This window comes from Pelobates fuscus, chromosome 4 (genome assembly GCF_036172605.1).
Source record: "Pelobates fuscus isolate aPelFus1 chromosome 4, aPelFus1.pri, whole genome shotgun sequence".
NCBI classification, from domain to species: domain Eukaryota; kingdom Metazoa; phylum Chordata; class Amphibia; order Anura; family Pelobatidae; genus Pelobates; species Pelobates fuscus.
This window is the reverse complement of record NC_086320.1, coordinates 366791627-366806377: the sequence shown is the minus strand read 5'-3', so window position 1 is coordinate 366806377 and position 14751 is coordinate 366791627. Positions and strand designations below refer to the sequence as shown.

At 40.8% G+C, this 14751-nt stretch overlaps 1 protein-coding gene across 4 annotated transcripts in view; it reads left to right on the top strand.

Moving 5' to 3' along the window:
• Positions 1-14751, top strand: part of DPP6 (dipeptidyl peptidase like 6) — a 1023075-nt gene that overhangs the window by 761094 nt on the left and 247230 nt on the right. The window lies entirely within an intron of this gene.

Below are 14751 nucleotides of genomic sequence, written 5' to 3'. Positions count from 1 at the left end.
ATTAATAGATAGAGAGAGAGAGAGAGAGAGAGATAGATAGACAGACAGACATACAGACAGATAGATCGATAGATAGATACTAGATAGAAAGATAGATAGATTAATAGATAGAGAGGGAGATATATATATATAGAGAGAGAGAGAGAGAGAGAGAGAGAGATAGATAGATAGATAGATAGATAGATAGATAGATAGATACTAGATATATACTAGATAGATATATACTAGATAGATAGATAGACAGACAGACAGATAGAGAGATTGATAGATAGAGAGAGAGGGAGATAGATAGATAGATAGATAGATAGATAGATGTAGTAGACCGAATATTCATCCTACATTTGCACTGCACTGCATTAAGGGATAGAAGGTTATTTCAGTGTCATTACAAAGGATTGGGGTTTGGGCATTTTATTTTTGGGGTTTCCCTCTACTGCTCTTTTCCCACTGCATAATTTGCCTCAGCCAGCTAAATTGTGGAATATCCATTAAAATATAAAAGAAAACGCAATCTGGCATGTACCCAGAATGGTGTCTAGGGTAACATCTCTTAAGTCTTGAGGCATCATTGATAACCTGCCAGGATCCTTTCTGTGCTCCTCCATTGAGTTTTATTGGCAGAATTACTGTGCTCAGAAAGTGTTATTCTGTTTTTTGGAACTGTCCCCAGAATGGCCCTAGTGCTCACTCTACACTCAGGGCGCTAGGACCATACAGAGAGTGCTGAAACAGGGCTCCATGCATGATCCGTCCTATGTAGGCTGCTCTGCTTTTTTATTTGTGTGGATCCACCTCTTATCCTCTTATCTCCCTTTGGGTGGCACTAGTGATGAAACTTACCTCACTAGCCGGTTACCATTTACCCTGTCCACCAGCATCACAGTTTACTGGAAGTTGATGCTGTGGTGTATGTTACTAGTCTGCTTCTGGCAAGTGATTGATCAACACGTAAATAGATCAGGATATACTCCAGAACTTAACATACATAGAAATACATGCTGTAATTTTTTTTTATATATAATTCAAAAGGTTAATTAACAAAACAGTGAATTGTGATGAGCATAACAAATTGCCAATTTAGACCTAAATAGCTGTTTTGGAAAAAATTATATACAGTTTATATAGTCAGTGCTTGCCTTTATTAGCCTTAATTTAGCAATTTGACAGTCAGCTTGCTACAATTCGCTGTTTAGTGAATAAGCCCTATCATGCTTCACTCTGATACGTTTTATATTAGAAGGTGCTGCAATGTGATTCCATTACGCTGGGGGATTTGGGGATTATTGCAGAAGCTTCAGTCTATTAACTCATTTTCTGCTGTGGAAATCTGTTGGGCTTTCAGAAGTATAGGTGTTTTTTCAGCCGACATTAAAAGCTAACGTATTGTGATCGTGGGCTTGATGTCATTATAGGTCACTGTATTTTTCATAAACTGATCATTGCATTTCTCTAAAATTCCTAATGGTATTTCAAATCCCACAACTGGATTTCGCTTATGAAACATGAAATCATATTGATTTGTTTCTGGGGCTTCAAGCTACACTGTTCCCAAAATGGACTGATTGTATCATCACAGTGAGTCGGGTAAAGCGAGCTCTTTCCTTTTTCCATTAACTCAGCATTATTTTTGGTTACTAAGCACAGACACGAATAAAGCAGCAGAATGAAGTTCTAGATGTACTCAAGGTATCACAAAAATGAATGGTTTGGGGGTCTATGTATAGGAAACCCTATGAATTCTAAATGTTGATTTCTAATGCTAAATTCTTTGAAACCCGTGGAAATAATTCTTATATTTCGTTCTGATCTATATTCTAGTATTTATGGAAAAAACAATAGTTTTCCTTCTCAGTACATTTGGGTATCACTCCTCCATGCTCCTTCATAGGAAGATAAAGACGAGTACTATACAAAAAAATAGGGTACCAATAGATTGTGTGCATCTCTCTGGAAAAGGGTTGTCCCAACCAACGAATGGATTCACCCCAAGGTGTACGAAAAAAATAAATTGCAGCCTCTAATGTTTTAAAACTGGCAAATCAAACACATTTACCGGGATATTCATTGGTTTAGCTGTTGGAATCGGTTAGTTGGTTAACACAACTGCTGTTGTGCCTGTCGAAATCTCAGGGTGTTAGGTGTTAGGTGATGACATTACGCGAGGAGTGGGTGGCAGTGCCGAGTGCTGGAGTAAAGGTGAGTAAACTACATTTTTGGAAGAGCAAAAATAGTGAAATGGAAGCTTAGTAAATGCACTCATATAGGGGTTAACCCATAATAACAACTACATTTTTGTTTTATTCTTTACAGCACTCTCTAGGGGTTGGGGGGAGGGGGGCGGGGGACTGGAAACTAACTAGGGACATTAAGACTATAATGTTAGGAATAGAGATTTGTTTTCCTAATGCTATAGTGTCCCTTTAACTGACATACTTTGTTCTAACTCTGTTACAGTTTAAAGGGACACTATAGGCACCCAGACCACTTCCACTCACTGAAGTGTCCATCTCCTCCTGCAATGTAAATAATTGAATCATTGCAGTTTTTGAGAAACTGCAATATTTACATTGCAGTATTAAGACTGCCTCTAGTGTCTGTCTACCAGACGGCCACTAGAGGCGCTTCCATTATTTTACTGGATTTTTGGTTTGGTTCTAACTGATGCCGAACGTCCTCACACTCTGCATGAGCACATCCGGTGTCAGTGAAAAGCCCATAGGAAGCACAGAAGCAATGGTTTCCTATGGAAAGGGCCTAATGCGATCACGGTGCACCATGAATGCGCATTATACCTCCCTGTTGTATGCCGTCGAAGGAGGCGCAGCGCTGACCCAGTGCTCAGGGACATTAGAGCTGGAAATGGGTAAGTGATTAAAGACTTTAACCCATTTTTGGCTTTTGGGGAAGTGAGGGAGGGGCGGGAGACAGAGAGCTCGATAGTGATAGGAATACAGATTCTGGTTTGCTCAGGGTTTGGTTTTACTCAGTATAATGTCAGTTTGTTTCTTGTTCACAATTAATTTATATTTAAGGCCTCTTTACGTGTTTACATGAAACATAATTAACCAGCGCTCACATGACGACAGCTGTACAAATCACTGAGACAAACTCACAACACAAAGCATGGCTCAACCTATGGAAGAGAGAAAGACCTGTGCACTTTCAAACTGACCAGCTGGACACTCTCACAGTTTGAGATTCCACATTGACACAGTGATGCAATACACATCAAATACCCTATTCCTCACTGAATACATTTCCCAAGATTGGCAAGACAGTCCTTTAAAATCATTTTGCTGCTGTAAATCTGCCACCATGTCCTGAACAGTATTTGATTAGATTTGGGAGCTCTATGTACAGTGGTAAAATTAATCTTAAATAGTTTGCCCACTTACTGGAAACCATACATTGCACAGCATTCCTATTGATCATTCTGCACAGAACGGAGAATCATACCTACCTGTTAGTTGCAAATGTAATTCTTCCCTTACTCAAACGCACTGGATTTTTAAATGCTATGCCTTTAAAACAGCATGGATAACCCACCATTGATAATTTCCATTTAATTTACTTGTCCTCATTTATTTATAGCCCCTAATGTATTTATATCATGTTCATATCTCCAAAAGGCACTGAATTAAGATTCATTTTGCAGCAACGGAGATGAGGTTCCGATTAATCATTCATTCCTAATGTCATTGGTTCTCCCCAAGGAAAGATGATCTTATCTGCTGCCACATAATGTTTTTTATCATGTGACAGAATCCAGAGAATATACTACATGTATGCTATCTCAGCTATGTGTTCGTGATAGATCATTTTCATAGTAATGCATTATAGACAAAGTCATCAAAGATTAAAGATAACACCAACATGTCAACCTCGACATCACATTCCTGGAATTGATGTTGATCCAAAGATATTATATTAACCCTTTTAGTACCAGCTAGGTTAATAATGCATGGCAGGACGCCGATAAGCTATTTAATGCCGAGGTCAGTGATAAAATAAATCAAGTCGTATGCTTAAAACAATATTTCTGTACGTCATGTTAAAATCGTCATTATCGATTTTTTATTAAATAAATATAACCATAATACAGATTTTAATTATTAATTAGTATTAATAAGTATGTGTTTATTGAATACTGGTGGAATATATTTAAAGATAGAAAAAAACAACTAAGGTATACTGCTTACATCTGCCATACTTCACATTGTTTAATGTCCAACAAAATCTGTAATTCAAAAGGCTTGACATCCCCCCCCCCAAAAAAAAGGATTTGGAAAAAAAGTTAGTGTTGACTACAAACCAAACCATATCTGACCTCATTAAACCACTGGTGGCAAATTGGAAGAAAATTCTGCAGATATTTTTTGCAAAAGACATAAAACAATCTCCATATCAATTTCTATGAGTATAAATGCTCAATTTTATGTTGAAACCAAAAGGGTACAGTGTAACATGTTTTACCTATTATGGACCTATTATCTATGGTATGTCTGAACTTTCCATAAAGCAAGGGATTTTTACCTATCCTTGAGTTGACAAAAGGGTTAGGCAAGTATTTAATAGAACTATTAGAATGTTTTTTCATTTGCTAGAATATCATATCAGGATGTCTCCATATCCTTTCGAGGTAGATAAAATGAGTGCCATTTAATTGGGTAAAAGTTACAACCCCTGGATGTTGGGCTAAGGTAACATCCCCAGGACATACCGGAAAACCAGAGTAATCTGAATGTACCTCTTCCTGGTTAAATACTTTGTTATTATTATTTATATAATGCAACATATTATTATTATTATTATTATTATTATTATTATTATTATTATTATGATATTTATATAGCGCCGTCAAATTCCGCAGTGCTTTACAATGGGTGGACGAACAGACATGTAGTTGCAACCAGACAAGTTGGACACACAGGAACAGAGGGGTTGAGGGCCCTGCTCAATGAGCTTACATGCTAGAGGGAGTGGGGTAAAATGACACAAAAAGGTAAGGATTAGTGATGTCCTGAACGGTTCGCTGGCGAATAGTTCCTGGCGAACATAGCTTGTTCGCGTTCGCCACAGATGGCGAACATATGCGATGTTCGGTCCGCCCCCTATTCGTCATCATTGAGGAAACTTTGACCCTGTACCTCACAGTCAGCAGACACATTCCAGCCAAACAGCAGCAGACCCTCCCTCCCAGACCCTCCCACCTCCTGGACAGCATCCATTTTAGATTCATTCTGAAGCTGCATTCTTAGTGAGAGGAGGGACAGTGTGCTGCTGCTTATTTAATAGGGAAATTGATAGCTAGGCTAGTGTATTCAGTGTCCACTACAGTCCTGAAGGACTCATCTGATCTCTGCTGTAAGGACAGCACCCCAAAAAGCCCTTTTTAGGGCTAGAACATCAGTCTGCTTGTTTTTTCCCTGTGTAATCTAATTGCAGTTGCCTGCCTGCCAGTGTGTGTGTCAGGCTCACAGCGTATACTGTGCCCACTTGCCCAGTGCCACCACTCACTCACTGGTGTCACAATAGCTTGCATTGAAAAAAACAACAACTTTTTTGACTGTAATATAATAGCAGTCAGTTTCCTTCACACATGTGCGTTTCAGGGCCTGCCCAGTGCCACCACGCACTCACTGGTGTCAAAATAGCTTGCATTTAAAAAAAAAAAAAACACTTTTTTGACTGTAATATAATAGCAGTCAGTTTCCTTCACGTGTGTGCGTTTCAGGGCCTGCCAGGGCACAGTGTCACACCAGTGCAACTCATATCTGGTGTAACAGTAGTGTACATTTAAAAAAAAAATTTTTTTGACTGTAATAGATTGAATAGCAGTTAGTTGTCTGCAAGCGTGTGTGTCAGGCCTACAGCGTCTACTCTGCCAACTTCTGCCAGTGCACAGTGCCACTCATATCTGTTGTCACAGTAGCTTGCACGCATAGTACCACTAATCAAAAAATGACAGGCAGAGGCAGGACCCCGCAGGGGCCGTCGTGATCGTGGAGCTGTGATTCCCTTTGGCCCTAGAATAATGCCCAGTGTTCAGAGGCCACGTACCCTGAACTCGAAAAGTTCTGAGGACATAGTTGACTGGCTAACACAGGACACCCAATCTTCTACAGCTTCCGCTCAGAACCATCCTCCTCCAGCTTAGCTTCGGGCACCTCTGAAGTTACCACTCGCCCACCTGCCGCCACCACCAACACTAGCACCACAGCCGCTTCACTTGGTATGTCAGAGGAATTATTTACACATCAGTTGGTAGAAATGAGTGATGCGCAAGCATTATTGCCAGATGATGTAGATAACAGGGATATGTCTCAGTCAGGCAGCATTACACACTTGGACGTACGGTGTGATGATGATGATGTTGTACCTGCTGCTGCTTCCTTTGCTGAGTTGTCAGATACAAGTGAAGCGGTTGATGATGACGATGCGTCCGTGGATGTCACGTGGGTTCCCGCTAGAAGAGAAGAACAACAGGGGGAAAGTTCAGATGGGGAGACAGAGAGGAGGAGGAGACGAGTTGGAAGCAGGGGGAGGTCGTCGGAAGGAGCTAGTGGCACAGTCAGACAGCATGCATCGGCACCCGGGGTCTGCCAGACAGCACGCCAATCAACGCATGCTGTTGCCACCACCAGAATGCCGTCATTGCAGAGCTCATCAGTGTGGCATTTTTTTTTGTCTGCCTCTGACAGCAGCAATGCCATTTGCAACCTGTGTCAAAAGAAACTGAGTCGTGGGAAGTCCAACACCCACCTAGGTACAACTGCTTTGCGAAGGCACATGATCGCACATCACAAACGCCTATGGGATCAACACATGAGTACAAGCAGCACACAAACTCAAAGCCGCCATCCTCCTCCTGGTCCAGCATCTTCAGCCACATCAACCACTGCTGTCCTCCTTGCCCCCTCTCAACCATCCGCAACTCCGTCTCTCGCCTTGAGCAGTTCCTGCTCATCTGCCCACAGTCAGGTGTCTGTCAAGGACATGTTTGAGCGTAAGAAGCCAATGTCACAAAGTCACCCCCTTGCCCGGCGTCTTACAGCTGGCTTGACAGAACTCTTAGCCCGACAGCTTTTACCATACAAGCTGGTGGAGTCTGAGGCGTTCAGAAACTTTGTAGCTATTGGGACTCCGCAGTGGAAGGTATCCGGCCGAAATTTCTTTGCACAAAAGGCAATTCCCAACCTGTACTCGATTGTGCAAAAGGAAGTAATGGCATGTCTGGCACACAGTGTTGGGGGCAAGGGTCCATCTGACCACTGATACCTAGTCTGCAAAGCATGGTCAGGGCAGGTATATCACCTACACTGCGCATTGGGTAAACCTGCTGACAGCTGCTAAGCATGGAATGCGTGGCTCTGCATAGGAGTTGGTGACACCGCCACGACTTGCAGGCAGGCCTGCTGCCACCTCCTCTACTCCTCCTACTCCATCCTCTTCCATAACTTCCTCGGCTGAGTCCTCTTCTGCTGCTGCGTCTTGCTCCACATCAACAGCACCCCCCAGCTCCCCAGGTACTATTCCACATCCCGGATATGGCAGTGTCACGCCGTTGGGGTTGACTTGCCTGAAAGCAGAGAGTCACACCAGACCAGCACTCCTGTCCGCCCTGAACACACAGGTGGATCAGTGGCTGACTCCGCAACAACTGGAGATCGGCAAAGTGGTTTGTGACAACGGAGGAAATTTGTTGGCGGCATTGAATTTGGGCAAGTTGACACATGTGCCGTGCGTGGCACATGTGTGTAATCTGATCGTACAACGCTTTGTGCTTAAGTACCCAGGCTTACAGGACATCCTGAAGCAGGCCAGGAAGGTGTGTGGCCATTTCAGGTGTTCCGACACGGCCATGGCGCACTTTTCAGATATCCAGCGGTGAAACAACATGCCAGTGAGGCGCTTGATTTGCGACAGCCTGACACGTTGGAATTCAACACTCCTAATGTTCGACCGCCTGCTCCAACAAGAAAAAGCCGTTAACAAGTATTTGTATGACTGGGGTGCTAGGACAGCCTCTGCGGAGCTGGGAATTTTTTTACCACGTTACTGGACGCTTATGCGCAATGCCTGTAGGCTCATGCGTCCTTTTGAGGAGGTGACAAACCTAGTCAGTCGCACCGAAGGCGCCATCAGTGACATCATACCATTTGTTTTCTTCCTGGAGCGTGCCCTGCGAAGAGTGCTGGATCAGGCCGTAGATGAGCGTGAAGAGGAAGAGGAATAGTTGTGGTCACCATCACCACCAGAAACAGCCTTATCAGCATCGCTTGCTGGACCTGCGGCATTGCTGGAAGAGGATTGTGAGGAAGAGGAGTCAGAGGAGGAATGTGGATTTGAGGAGGAGGAGGAAGATCAACCACAACAGGCATCCCAGGGTGCTCGTTGTCACATATCTGGTACCCGTGGTGTTGTATGTGGCTGGGGGGAAGAACATACCTTGAGTATTGAGTAGCTCGGCATCCAACCTTGTGCAAATGGGGTCTTTCATGCTGTTGTGCCTGTTGAAGGCTGAAGGAGAACGACCTGTACTGGGTGTCCACGCTACTAGACCCCCGGTATAAGCAGAAAGTGCCTGAAATGTTACCGAATTACCGCGAGTCGGAAAGGATGCAGCAGTTCCAAAATCAATTAAAAAGTATGCTTTACACAGCGTATAAGGGTGATGTCACAGCACAACGGAAATCTAACAGGGGAAGAGGTGAAAGTAATCCTCCTCCTCCCACGACCACGCCGGCAAGGACAGGACGCTTTACAGACGTGTTGTTGATGGAGGACATGCGGAGCTTTTTAAGTACTACGCATCGCCACAGCCCTTCGGGGTCCACCCTCAGAGAACGACTCGACCGACAGGTAGCAGACTACCTCGCCTAAACTGCAGATATCGACACTCTGAGGAGCGATGAACCCCTTGACTACTGGGTGTGCAGGCTTGACCTGTGGCCTGAGCTATCCCAATTTGCGATAGAACTTCTGGCCTGCCCCGCTTCAAGTGTCCTGTCAGAAAGGACCTTCAGTGCAGCAGGAGGTATTGTCACTGAGAAGAGAAGTTGCCTAGGTCAAAAAAGTCTAGATTACCTCACCTTTATTAAGATGAATGAGGGATGGATCCCGAAGGGACTGACAGTGGGCGATACATTCGAATAAAAAAGGCCTGATGAGGGGGACTACTTAACACACCACTCCTATCTGGTGGCACATTAGATTACACATGCAGTGCCTCAAATTTGCCAACAGCAGGCATCCCAAGGGGCTTGTTGTCACCTTTCGGGGACCCTTGGTGTTGTACGTGGCTGGGTGGAGGAAGAGACCTTCAATGACATCAGTGAGGACAAGGAACGGGACATGGCTAGCTTGGTATCCAACCTTGTGCAAATGGAGAGTTTGCGGTTGTGCAAATGGACTGTTTGCGGTTGTGTGGGGTGCGTTAAACGGGGAGTTTGGTCTGTCACTGTGAAGCGGGCGTAACCCTCACACTATCTGATCGATACAACATCATACCTGATGTTTTAAAGCACGTTATTCCAAACAATTTAGGAATGTTAGGTGATTTATGCCCTTTATGGATTAAAACCAGACTCTGCATCAACTATGTAATTTTCCATGCGAGTTTTGGCATGGATCCCCCTCCGGCATGCCATAGTCCAGGTGTTAGTCCCCATGAAACAACTTTTCCATCACTATTGGGGCCAGAAAGAGTCCCTGTGGGTTTTAAAATTCGCCTGCTCATTGAAGTCTATGGCGGTTCGCCCGGTTCGCCCGTTCGCGAACATTTGCGGAAGTTCGCGTTCGGCGTTCACGAACCGAAAATGTTATGTTCACGACATCACTAGTAAGGATAGTATTAGACTAGTGACAGTTGCAGAATAGAAATCAGTTGGGAGCTATTAACAGTTTAATAGATACGCTTTTATGAAGAAGTGGGTTTTTAACGATTTTTTTGAAGGAGTGGAGACTGGGTGAGCATCTAACAGAGGAGGGAAGCGAGTTCCACAGGAACGGTGCAGCCCTCGAGAAATCTTGAAGGCGAGCATAAGAGGTGGAAGTACAGACAGAAGATAGACGTAAGTCTTAAGCAGATCGTAAGGGCCTAGACTAGAATATTATATTGTTATGGCATATAAGATGCATTAAACAAGGTATACAAACTAAGGCAAAATAATGAAAAGGGGGAAGGGAGAGAATAAATGAATAGGGCATAGAATGTGCACATATTTAGTTGTTGCTGAATATATTCAATTTATACAATTTTTAAAGGAACTGTTTATGATATTTACTTACATCTAGATATTAAAATGAATAGTGGATAATAGAGACTGTGGAACTATGGCCCACATTTGGTGGAATTGCCAAAAACTGAAAGAATATCGGAATAATGTTTTATTTTTAATACAATTATTCACTCCACCAATAACCAAATTATCTAGCAAAAGAGGTCTTTTTCAATTTTTACCAAAAGGTTTTCTTGTATATTGCCACTTTATTGGAAATCTCGACATTCCTCCAAGAAAAGAAATCATTGCAATGGTATTGGAGAATAGAGGTTTCAAACTAACTCTATCATTACCAATGAGGACACCTCGCTCTCCTGGATCCCAGGGTGTGACCGGGCCTGAGGTTGGTATATCCTCACAATGTGATTTGCAAAAACGTAATGATGGTCCAGGCACTCACGTTCAATCCAGTGGGCAGATATATTGGAGCAGAATCAAAACAATGTTTCGGCCAACAAAGGCCCTGTTGTGGGCAGAAACATTGTTTTGATTGTGCTCCAATAAATCTGCCCATTGGATTGAACGTGAGTGCCTGGACCATCCCTACGATGTTGCAAATAGAACTAACCATCCTCGACATATGCCCAATTGGGACAGGTGTGAGATGATTGGTTCAAAAGATAATACGATTTAATAGATGCCCCCCATTTCCAATGCTCTATAGCTCTATATAGATAATGCATTATAAAATATGCAAAAAAGAAAAGCATTAATAAAAATGAGTATTTACTATAACGTCCCAGGATTTGCAGCTATTGCAATGATCTCAGTAAGTGGCTTATGTGACACATAGTTCAAATTCTATTACAAATACACTTGATATAACAAAATTTGCCTTTCAAATTTGGGTTGAACAAAATTTGGATAACTGGATAATTTGGAGCTTGGTGAACTGACCTCAGTGGGTATCCTCACAGGGAATCTCCATTAAAAGCTCAAATAAAATACGTTATACATGAAGTAGATACACAATAATCATACCAAATAGTTATTCTGTAAATACTCTTTATTCTAACCATTTCATACACAGTGATCTGCAAGTAAACATTGTCTAAACATTTTGTTACATCTAAAAAAGTGTCAACTTTTTTATTTTTGTATTTTTAAGGAAGACTTAATTGCATCGGCAACATTTGTTTAAGTAATGATTTGAAGAAGTGTTGTAGAGAAGCAATTACATTGTCAGTTTGCCTGAGTTAAGTAGTCGGTAATGAGTTGACAGAATGTGATTGAGCAATTATGCAAATCTCTCATGAAAAGCAAAATAGGTTCTGCTTGTTCATTTAATTCTGCTATTGGTTCGGCTATTAAGGGTTTAGCATTGTTTTACATTGACTGGTAATAATCAAAACATTATCAAATTCAGGGGGAAATTAATGGTGGTTCTAAGTTCCTCTTCACCTCAATTGGCCCAGCTGTTTGAGACTTATCAGGGAGAAAGGGAAACAGAAAAAAGATAAAGACAGATTGTACGACTGACACTAAAGTGGACCCACCTAATGAGCTAAGAGAGTTACAGCAGAGAACTTTCCTTCTCAGAACCTATCAATGGAATCTATAACTGTTGTGTTGGAATTTTCGGGAATAAAAACACTTTATATAACTCGTGTTCGGGAATAAAAACACTTTATAAAATCCGTGTTCGGGAATAAAAACACTTTATAAAATTCGTGTTCGGGAATAAAACCATTGTATATAACTCGTGTTCAGGAATAAAAACACTTTATAAAATCAGTGTTAGGGAATAAAAACACTTTATATAACCCATGTTTGGGAATGAAAGCACTTTATATAGCCCGTGTTCTGGTATAAAAACACTTTATATAGCCCGTGTTCTGGTATAAAAACACTTTATATAGCCCGTGTTCGGGAATAAAAACACTTTATAAAATTTGTGTTCGGGAATAAAACCATTGTATATAACTCGTGTTCAGGAATAAAAACACTTTATATAACCCATGTTTGGGAATGAAAGCACTTTATATAGCCCGTGTTCTGGAATAAAAACACTTTATATAGCCCGTGTTTGGGAATAAAAACACTTTATATAACCCGTGTTCTGGAATAAAAACACATTATATAACTCATGTTCTGGTATAAAAACACTTTATATAACTCGTGTTCTGGAATAAAAAAAGTAAATATAACCCGTGTTCTGGAATAAAAACACTCAATATAACCCGTGTTCGGGAATAAAAACACTTTATATAACTCGTGTTCTGGAATAAAAAAAAGTAAATATAATCCGTGTTCGGGAATAAAAACACTTTGTATAACCCGTGTTCTGGAATAAAAACACTCAATATAACCCGTGTTCTGGAATAAAAACACTTTATATAGCCAATGTTCGGGAATCAAAGCACTTTATATAGCCCGTGTTCTGGAATAAAAACACTCAATATAACCTGTGTTCTGGAATAAAAACATGGTATATAACTCGTGTTCGGGAATGAAAGCACAGAATATAACCCATGTTCTGTAATAACAACACGGTATATAACCCATGTTCTGGAATAAAAGCACGGTACATACCCCGTGGAAGAGAGTAATACTTTCTTGAGTAATTACCGAAATGTAGATCCATAGATGTACAACTTATTTGATGTTTTTGTCAGTCTAAAAGTATTTAGTTAATGAAGAGACTGTGGCATCTGTTCGGATGTAAAATCCTTTGGTTTGATTTCCAATCAGTATTAATGTTTTTGTGATCATAGGATGAGTTAATCAGACACTCTAGGTGCCATAACATCTTTATTACAATGACGTTGTTATAGTGCCAAGAGGTCCTGGGTACTTTCTTACCTTAAGGGGGTAAACTGCTAATGAACAATTTAACCCCAAAGTCTACAAATTAGAACCTGATTGTTCTGCCCCTCCACACACTGATTGAAGCCTCAGACCTGCGTAGGAAGTGCATGCAAATTGCAATGAAGTTGTTATGGTGCCGGTGTGGCTCCTTAACCTACATTATAGTATTTTTTGGTTAAAATAAACTTGTGTGCATTTTAATAAAACCAGTAATCTCCAAATAAAACATCAGAGAGGGCTACATGTCTTGATCCCCTTATTCAACCTACAAGCCCCCAATCTGTTTTTGTTCACAATATACTGTAGTAGTGAGCCTTGCAAGTTCCTCTACAGTGTGTAAGGAAATATATGTTGATGTAGAAAGGAATGTGTACTAAGTGAGGACTGGTCATCCTGGCTCCTAACTGAGGCTTTTTTTTTTTATAGACAGCTACATTGTTTGGAAGGGAAAAGGGTTCTAGAATTTTTTTTAAACAAAATTGGAATCAAATTCTGTGACGGTAACGAATAGTAAGTCTGCTTTAATTATTTGATAGATTTAAAGGATTCAAAAATGGAGTCATCCTTGACTATATATTTTTTTCTGTTGCCTACGATTTTAGAGGAGACAGAATTTGATTCTCCAAATAATGTAAGCACCATTTAAGTAGAAAAACTGCATATTGAAATGAGCACCTGAAATCTCATAAAAGTGTTCCTTCCCGTCAAACAGCAATTTTCGTGTCTTTTCACTCTGCTAATCATATCTGATAAGTGATAACTGAGTCGCTGCTTGACGAATTATGCAAAAGTGATGCAATCAGAAATATGGAATGCGAATTTGCAACCTGGATAAACATATCCCTGTTTTTTTACTATGTTCATGCAAACAGTTTATGTTGGATGCTTAATAAATACAAATATTTTAACTCTATTGCCATGACAAAGAATTATGTTTTAAATACACAGATGTTTTTGGATAAGTAATTATTATATTTGCAGACGTGTAAAGGCCTACCTTGCTTTCCACATACCCTTCTTACTTCTCTGTGTATATTCACATTTACATTTATTTATTAATTTATTAATGTGTTTGTTTATTAAAATAATTAAAGGGACACTTCACTATGCAAATTAAAACACAAAAATATTTTTCGAACATATATCCCCAATTAAAAATGCATATACGTCATGTTTTTCCATTGGAGATATATATAAAAACAGCTTGTAAAAGTTCTAGATCTCTTGTCTGCTGCCTTTGCAAGCCCTCCCCTTCTAACCCCGCCCAGACTTTCTGTGGCTGTCCAATCACAGACTTCCCAATACAGCTCAATGAGAAGTCTTTGCAAGGCAGGTGCTCTGAGCATTTGCTGCCTCTTGAGTCTAACTCCTCTGAGCTGATCAACCAGGAAGTAACAGGACTGGTTGTCTGATTGACACCCAAAGGGGTGTAACAAGCTTGATTTATAAAAGTATCAATTTCTACAGAAATGTGCACTTTTTGTAAAATGAAAAAAGAGGACACACTTTACACACATAAACTATTTAATCAAGGTAAATTGCTTTATGGGGCTCTAAAGTCTGTACCTTTAATTATTTTAAAGAGTTATTATTGGACACTAATTATTTACTAACTAATTATTATTTAATACACACATTATTATGAACTTCATTGCTGTAG